This window comes from Pongo abelii, chromosome 8 (assembly GCF_028885655.2).
Source record: "Pongo abelii isolate AG06213 chromosome 8, NHGRI_mPonAbe1-v2.0_pri, whole genome shotgun sequence".
Lineage (NCBI taxonomy): Eukaryota > Metazoa > Chordata > Mammalia > Primates > Hominidae > Pongo > Pongo abelii.
Genome location: NC_071993.2, coordinates 130,792,255 through 130,801,616, shown reverse-complemented (window position 1 = coordinate 130,801,616; position 9,362 = coordinate 130,792,255). Strand labels below are relative to the sequence as shown.

The window sequence follows — 9,362 nt, the reverse complement described above, 5'->3', positions numbered from 1 at the left end:
CATTTCAGAATCACCTTTGGCTCTTATCTTAACCTTGTTTCTTCTGTACAGGAACTCAGTGGAGAGGACTGTGTGGGGAGTACTCAGGTTTATTTCTTAATCCTGGCCTGCATCCCCAGGAGCCAACCCTGGCAGACTTAGAAGGTGACCCCGGAGCTTCAGAGTGGACTCTACACCCACAATGAGACTCAACTTTGTTCTGAGGAGTTAGAAGTAAAGTCAGGGAAGGGAAGAGGGGTGGATTCCTCCTCCAGGGTCCTTGCTGTTGGTACCAGAAGGAGTCAGCCAACTTTATCCTATTAAGTCTTTCCTGGCAGTTATTCACGGGCCAGGCTTAGAGCTTTGGTCATCTTCACAAACAGAGTGGGGGCCTGGGTGACTGTGAAAGAAGACCCCCCTTTGGAAGGCTTAGCTGGAAACCATTTCTCTAAAGTAGACCTCACCATTTCCTCCTAAGGGCCTGAAGGGGTTATTATTTTTAAGGCTTTTAAAATAAATAGAGATGGAGTCTTGCTGTGCTGCCCAGGCTGGACTCAAACTCCTGGCCTCAAGCAGTCCCCTTGCCTCAGCCTCCCAAGTAGCAGAGTCAACAGCTGGCACCCTGATGATACAATTTTGAGTATATTGATGAAATTTTTCTGAGTATTTAAGTTGTACGTGTGGGTGGTGTTTTTCCCCCCCTCAAAAATGTGTCTTTTCTTTTTTCTTCTCTTTTTGGATTTTGGAAATATTTCTGAGTGTTTTGCCCCCTCTGAGTTACTGGGAAGTGCTTTACAGAGCTGCTGTCATTTTCTAAAGAAGAAATGGAAGCCTTTGTACATTTTCAGGAAACACTAGAAAATAACTAAAAGCATATGATTTGGAATGATTCAGACCCAGGCCCAAGGCCTGGAGGCTCATTTCCTAGGTAAGTTAAGCAAATCGGCCAATCTTTATACAGCTCAACATACTCACTTATAAAATAAAATTAAAATAGTGTCAACTTTTTTATTATCTTAAAATTGTCCTCTGAAGAACAGTTTTTAATTTTGATGAAGTCCAGTTTATCAATTTGTTTTTTAGTGAAACATGCCTTTGGTTTTGCAGCTAAGTAATATTTGCCTAACCTGAAGTCCCAAACATTTTCACCTCTGTTTTCTTGTAGAAGTGTTATGGCTTTAGATTTTACATTTAGGTCTATAATCTATTCCTGGGAGAAAATCTTTGCAAAGGATATATCTTATAAAAAAAATCTTATGAACTCTCAAAACTCAATAATAAGAAAACAAAGAGCCCAATTAAAGAATGGGGAAAAAATTTGGACAAGCTGTACCACAGAACATATATGGAAGGTAAATAAGCCTATGAAAATATAATCAACATCATTAGTCATTAGGAAAATGCAAATTAAAACCAACTGAGATGCTGCAAAACAACTATGAGAATGACTACAATTTTTTAAAACTTTACCACACCGAGTGTTAGTGAGCTTGTAGAGGAGCTAGAATTTTCCTATACTGCTGGTGGGAATGTAAAATGGCCTAACACTGTGGAAAACAGTTTGGTCATTTTTTAAAAAGTTAAACATAAACCTACTAAATAATCCAGCAATTCTACTCATAGGTGTTTATCCAGGAGAAAAGAAAATGTATGTTGATAACAAAGAGGTGTATAGGAATGAATATTCAGAAAAGCTTTGTTTATAATAGCCCCAAACTGGAAAGAACTAATATGTTCATTAAGAAGTGAATGGATAGCAAAATTGTGGTCCATCCAAACCAAGAATACTACTCAGTAATAAGAAGGAATGAACTCTTGGTACACACAGCAACCTGGGTGGACCTCAAGGTCATTATGTGAGTGAAAAGGACAAGCTCAAAGCTACGTACTGTATGATTTCATTTACATACTACTATTGAACTGACAAGCAGAGCTTGGTAAGTGCTTGCATACTGGGACTTGACCTTTTGGAAAGCTTGATCTTGGAGCTCATTGGCCAAACTGTGGAGTCCAAGCCACATGGGGAGGCTGCATAGAGAACACAGACCCTCCTGTCAGCAGCACCACCTGAGCTCCCAGCCAACAGCCTGCTTCACCTGCCATCTGGATACTCCAACCCAGGAGAGCCCCTGCATGGCTGCAGCACAATCCTCATCACATGCAGCAGATGAACCTCCCAGCTGATCCCAGCCAAGCCACAATTTCATGGAAATTAATAATGTAGTTGTTGCTTTAAGCCACTAAGTTTTGGGGTAGCTTGTTATAGAGCAACAGTTAAATAAGTTCCTAGCAATTCCAAACTTACATCTTGCTAGCTTACTGACTCTGGTATAACACAAGACCTGTTTATAAATGTCTTCTACAAATATCCTGGTGTTGCTCTTCACAGGATTGAGTTGGGCCAAGTGTCCAGCTGTGAAATAGTATGACCGTGACCAAGGAAGGTGCCAGTCAGCCAGACCTTGGTCATATGTCCAGCCATGGAGCTGGGATGGAGTCAGCTCTCAAACAATACCACCCAGTGAGTAGGGAAGAGCTTTCCCAGAAGAAAGTCAAAGTGCAGTTACCAGAAGAATGGCAAATGGGCATAGGGCAGAGAAGCCCAAAGCAGCAGCCCAAGAACATCCAGACCACAGGGAACTCTCAGCAGAGGGAAGAAATGAGTGGATCTGGGAATCTGAGGATGTCTACAGAAAGAAAGATTAATGCATTGTGTAGATTACAGAGGATAATTTTAGGTAGAGCCTTTCACCCACTGCCTGGCATATAGGAAGTGCTCAACTAGTCGTAGCTATAATTATTTTATTTTTATTATCATTACCAAAGAGTGGCCCTATAATATTAATAGATATTCCTACCTCTGCAGGCATCAGCCCAACACTGGCTATATTGACATAGAAGTATATTTGGTTCTCCGTCAAGGAACTGTCCCTAGTCTACATGGCCCCAATATTTAAAGGCAGAGAAGTGTTGTGCATGTCTATTTGAAAAGTTCTTGTCTTATTAACTCATAGCCCCAGGGGCTGATCTCTGATGTAGCTCCTTATTTAGGAAACAACTCAGCTTGGCCTAGTCCTGTCTGGTTTCAAGGTTTCCATAGAGACTAGGATGGAGACAGACTGAGCTTCTGAAGCCTCGACACCTTTCCTTTGCAGTCAAGGGACAGTCAGGGGCTCTTCTGTGAGATCACAGATAGGTGATGTGTGGTGTGTGTGGTGTGTGTGTGCAGGTGTGTATCCAGACATGTGCACAGTCAGTCCTGTCTTATGAGAAACAGTGTACCCCTGGGAATCATAGTGAAACACCACCGCATGTCCCTGGGGTTAACACAGGACAAATCTCCAGGACAGCCTGAACCAGGCTGGCTGACCACAAATCCTCCTGTGAATGGGACCTCACTGCTGAAGGCTGGCTGGGGCCACTTGGTGGCTGGTATCTGCTAACTTTTAAGCTCAGAGGCTAGACTGCATCAGAACTTCAGTTATGTGAATGCAAATGGCTTGGGTGCAAGTGCTTGGCCTGTAGCAGAAGCAAAGTAGGAGATATGACCTGGGTCTCATGGAGCTTGGTCTTAGTGCTGTCAGGTGCAAGGCATTCCTCTTGATGTTGGAATCCCTCTGACTTGTTTGGGAGAGGAAGTTAAATTGAGGCGATATCTGTGTGTCTATAGTATGAATGTCTCCAGCATACATTCTCTATCTAGGAATCTATTTCTGTTGTTTCTCTGTAAACCTTTATACTGAGCACCTGTTCCTTGCTAGGCACTAGTCCACATGCTGCTGAACAAGATGCGGTCCTTTTCCGCAAGAAGCTCACAGTCTAGGTGGGGAGGCGGATAAGTAAACCAGGAATTGGAGCACGTGGCGCCTAATACTGCAAAGTGCTATAGAGCCACGAACAGAGCCACCTCCATGCCCAGATCTCAGGAAAGTCTTGGGCTTTTTGGAGAGACCTGCTTAGCTTCCTTTCTGCCAAGGCTGGCTCCTTCTAGCCACAAAGAGAATGGGACATCTGTCTTCGCATAGTGCCCACCTCCTGGTCAGTGTTGATAGCCATATGATCTGTCACCTGGCCAGGTACCTCTCCTTTCTATCCGTGGTTTGGTTACTTAAGCCAGTAATGCCTCCCTGCCACTCTTGTCCTAGCCTAGGTTGAATTTGTCTCCTGACACCCTCAACCCCTGCAGTTCAGCTCATCCAGGAGGTACCTGGTGATCTGCTTCTCAACAATACATCACTTGCCAATCAGTGAAATGGGAAGAGCTCTTTCAGGAGAGGAAAGAGAGTGTGCCAAGAGAAGGAGGAGCACGTGGAAATGGCCTGATCAGAACTAGACAGAAATCGGGCTGGCTAGGGGGACTCAGCAAGGCTGGGAAGATGGGTTAGGACTGGATTGTGGAGCTTTTTATAATCGGCCACACAAAAAGTATTCGCGTGGTGTCTGCCAAAATAGTAGTTGCAAAAGACTTTTGCATTATTTTAAAAGACTATACACATGTCCAGGTACTATTATTGCATTAGGCACTCAAAGCTCTTGTTGCAAGTGGGTGTGGAGTCGGGAGGTCAGGACTCAGACCTTAGACCTTTTCTCTCTAACTCTACTCGATCTCATGACATTGATAACTTCAAAATTTGTCCCTGTGCCCAGGCCACTCTTCTGACCTCAGACCTGCCCATCCATCTGCTTCCTGGACATGCCCACTTAACTGTCCTTTATGTATCTCAAACTCAACAAGCTGAGCCCAGACTTCTCCTCACCCAGTGTGTTCCTCCCGCAGTTTTCCCCTCATTATGTAGGTGGCAATTCCATCCTTCCTCTGTTTCAGCAAAAACCCTAAAGCTGTTCTACTTGACTTGGCTCTTTCTCTCATACCCCCAGCCAATTCCTTAGCTCCTCCCCTTGGTACTTCTTCCCAAATAGACCCAGAGTCCCATTGAGACATACCACCTTGTTTTGAGCCTCCATCAACTTTAGTCAAGACCTTGGCTTCCCCTGACCTCTCCCCATTTCCACTCTACTTTCATCTATTCCCAACCCAACAGCTAGAGGAATCCCATTAAATCTAAGTCATTCCATGTCACTCTTCTGCCCCAATCTCTCCAGTGATTCTCATCTCATGCAGAGGAAAACCTGAGTTCTTGCCATGGTCCACAGGGGCTTCATGGTCTGGCATCCTCTGACTTCCCCAGCTTCCTGCCCTCATTCCACACTCCCTCACTTCTCCACTCCAGCCTCAAGGATGCCAAGCGCACTCCAACCTCAGGGCCTTTGCAAGGGCTGTTTTCTCTTCCCAGACATTAGCATGGCTCGTTGCCTCACATGTTTTTGCTAAATGAGATCTTTTCAAAGAGGTCTTTCTTAAGCACCTTTTGAAATATGTGCCCTCAGCAGTCTCAAATCCCTTCTCTGGTTGAGTTTTTTTCTAACATATTTCTTGCTTTAAACTTCCTATGTAATTTCTCCATTCATTTTGTCTTTCTCCTCCTTTTAGAAATTACGCTCTATAATCACAGGGATTTTTCTCAGGTTTGTTCACTGACAGATTCATTTGTGTCTAGAACATGTAACTGTATATCACAGGTGCTTGATAAATTTTTATGGACTAAATGAATTGTGCCCAGAAATATAGGCACAGTTGACAGATTAGCTCTTAGTTATGTCCCCAACTCAGTTTCAAAGCTCTTGAACCTTTTGCAGTAGCAGACAGTTCCTGAGGCTAGGGATAGGGTGGGAGCTGGAGACCAGGCAGATAACAGAGCACAGCATTACTGCTGCCGCTCACTCGGGTCACCTGCTGCTCCACGTGGCCCAGAGCTTCTGGGCTCTGTGCAGGGCAGGGGCCCAGACTGAGATGTTCCTGCTTAAAGACTGGACTCAATAAAGTCATGCTATGAGATCATGTATGAACTAGGAGAAAACCTGCCCAATAGGGCTGAACGCCATGGAAACCCATCTACTTCATACTTGGCTCCAAGAGGGACTATCTTTTTTAAAGCCTCCCCTAAAATATTGTTACCAGAAGCTGACCCTTGGAGAAATTACGTCATTGGTGTAATTCAAGAGACCTAAGGGAGAACATTTCATTTATAGTGCACCCAGGTCCTCAGTGCCCCCTAAGAGCTTGGCAGGAACAAACACAAATCCTCCCAGGAGGGACACACTATGTGGTTACTCAGAACTCCCAGAAAAAGAGTGCCAGTAAGTATGAGTCCCCTGTTTACAATAATTACAAAATAGCAAGACAACAAGCCCTTTGAGCCAGAGTCAGACCAAACAACATAGAAACAGCTACGATGACACTTAATGAAATTATGAATTCCAGAATATACAGTAAGTATATACAGAAGGCACTGTTAACATGAGTAAGGTACAAGAGACTATAAAAAATGACCAGAAGCAAGAGTAAATTTTGAAAATTGAAAATATAATTATAGGAATTAAGATCATAATGGAGAAGTTTAAGACCAGAATTGACATAGCAGAAGAGATCACTGTGAAATGGAGGATAGATCTAAAGGATTTACCCAGAAACCATCAGAGAGACAAAAAGAGATAAAAAATATATAAAGGAGAAATTAAGATGTGTAGAAGGTAAAGTAAGGCTAGTCAACAGATAGGTTTTGAAGTTCAAAGGAGATCACGGCAAGATTGGGGAAAAAATGATACTCAGTGAGATTACTGCTGAACATTTTCTGCAAATAATGGGAGGAAAAAATCTGACTTCCTAAATCCTTTAAGCTGGTCTGCTAAAAAGAATCCACTTCTAGATGTGTGGCAGTTAAACCTCAACACCAAAGACAAATAGAATGGCTTAAAGCAGCCTGAAAGAAGAGACAAATTTCTAACAAAAGAAAAAAATGGTTATACTGGGAGCAGATTTCTCAATAGCAGCAAAAATATTATTCCACCGTCTTTGGAAACCAGAAGATGGTGGAATAACATCTTTGGATAAATAAAAGAATGTTAACCTTGTACAGCCAGCGAAACTGCCTTTCAAGAGTAAGAGTGAATTACCTACATTTAGATAAAAACAGAACATTTATCACCCAGGGCTGGAACTAGGTGAGGCAAGTGAGGTGCCTGGAACATAAAATTTGAGGAGGACTCATTCTCAGTGATGTGAAGTTTAGGGTTAGTGCCTGAGAGTGAGGGTTAACACTGATATGGTTTGACTGTGTCCCCACCCAAATCCCATCTTGAATTGTAGCTCCCACAATTCCCATGTGTCATGGGAGGGACCTGCTCGGAGGTGTTTGAATCATGGGGACAGATCTTTCCCATGCTGCTCTTGTGTTCGTGAATAAGTCTCATGATCTGATGGTTTTATCAGGTGGAGTTTCCCTGCAGAAGCTTTCTCTTGCCTGCCGCCATGTGAGATGTGCCTTTGCTCTTTCTTCATCTTCCACCATGATTGTGAGGCCTCCCCAGCCATATGGAACTGTGAGTCAATTAAACCTCTTTCCTTTATAAATTACTCAGTCTTGGGTGTGCCTTTATCAGCAGCATGAGAACAGACTAATACAAACACATATACTATAATTTTACCTCCCAGGTGCCTCACACTAGTCCTGACCCTGTTACCACCAAAATATCCCCACTGAGGAACTTCTAGTGAATATATTTCAAGAAGAAGGAAACTAACCCCAGGAAGAAGGTATGAGGTATAAAAAGAAATGAGTTAATGAAATAAAAAATGTCTAGACAAGTGTAGATATTTTGAATGTATAAAAAGTAAGAAATGTTTAATATTTGGACTAAAAAGGGAAAGATGGAGCTGGACAGCCAGATGACAGTAGCACCTGAGCCAGGAGGGGATGACTGCTGTTAAAACAGTCAGCAATTCTCATATTGTACGAGAGGGTGATGATTGTCCTAAGACATGTGCTTGTTGGAATTTCTCTGGTAGCTGCTGAGTGCCGCTTCTTGTTGGACTTCCTCTGTGACCCTTGGCTTTCTCTGCCTTGCATTTTGGCCGCATGGGAACCTGGTCGCTCTCTCATCTGGGTTCACTGGGCTCCTCCACATAAAAGGTCACATGACCTGCATCTTCAAGCCCCCCTCAGTGTCTTTGTAAACAGCATGTACCCAGAAAACATGTGTTTAACACCTTAGACTCACAGTTTTGGTGGTTTCTGTTGTTGTTGTTGTTGTTGTTGTTTTTTGGCCCAAACTGAATGAAGTTGTTTATTCTGCTAGACTGAAAGCTTCATGAGGGCAAACTGAGACTCTTCGCTATTGAAATTCTATTGCGAGGCGCATCCCCCAGCCCACAGTAAGTACTCAAAAAATCTTTCTTGAATGGCTTTATAAACGTTTTTGATGGAGAAATGTAACATATGGGTATTACCCTTTGGTTTTTCATTTCTCTAGTCTACAGATATTTGAGCACTGATCACGATGGTTAATTTTAGGTGTCAACTTGTTTGGATTAAGGCATACCTAGAGAACTGGTAAAGCATTAATTTTAGGTGGATCTGTGAGAGTGTTTCCAGAGGAGATTGGTGTGTGAGTCAGTGGACTGAGTGGGGAAGATCAACCGTCAATGTGGGTAGGCACCGTCCAGTCATCTGGAGGCCTAGAAAGAAAAAAAGGCAGAGGAATGGTGGATTCTTTCTCTCCCTCTCTCCTGGGGCTGGGAAACCCTTCTTCTCCTGCCCTTGGACATCAGAACTCTGGGCTCCTCGGCCTTTGGGCTCCAGGACTTACACCAGCCCTCCCTGGGTTCTCAGGCTTTTGTCCATGAACTGAGAGTGACGCCATCAGCTTTCCCAGTTCTGAGGCCTTGGGACTTGGACTGAGTCACACTAGTGGCATCCCTGGGTCTCCAGCTTGCAGATGGTCTGTTGTGGGACCTCTCCATAATCGCCTGAGCCAATTCTCCTGATAAATCTCCTCTCGTATATCTATATTTTCTATTGATTCTATCTTTCTGGAGAAGTCAAATACATGTATTACCTTCAAGCACTGTTCTAAGTACTTACAGAGATAGGCAAAGATGAGAAAATATAGACATGATTCCTGTCTTTACAACCCTTGCCATCTAGGCTCATGATTTTTAAACATTTCAGCTGGTACGCACTTACCACACAATGATAAAGGTTTGATGTATCTTTAGTACATGATGTACTCTGATATTTTCTATTTTATTCATTTTTTTCCTAAAGCAAAAGGGCCATCACAACCTGCTAGTTGATTTTATGACCCATGAATGCTCAGATTATTCTTGCAGTTTGAAAACCATTGATCCAGTGCAGAGGTTTGGAATCTCTTCTCTGTCATGGATTCCTCAAAAACATATTTTACAATGCACAAAACAACGTATATAGGATTAGAAAGGAAACCCATTACCTTAAAGTGCAATTATAAGAATATTTTAATAAACA

The 9,362-nt window shown here is 43.0% G+C and overlaps 1 long non-coding RNA gene across 1 annotated transcript; it reads left to right on the top strand.

Moving 5' to 3' along the window:
* The first annotated feature begins 395 nt into the window (after nucleotides 1-395).
* On the top strand, nucleotides 396-8,251 carry LOC129048383 (uncharacterized). Its single transcript, XR_008510689.2, has 4 exons — nucleotides 396-907; nucleotides 7,310-7,419; nucleotides 7,532-7,633; nucleotides 8,176-8,251. It is a non-coding gene; the product is annotated as an uncharacterized LOC129048383 (long non-coding RNA).
* The last annotated feature ends 1,111 nt before the right edge of the window (nucleotides 8,252-9,362 follow it).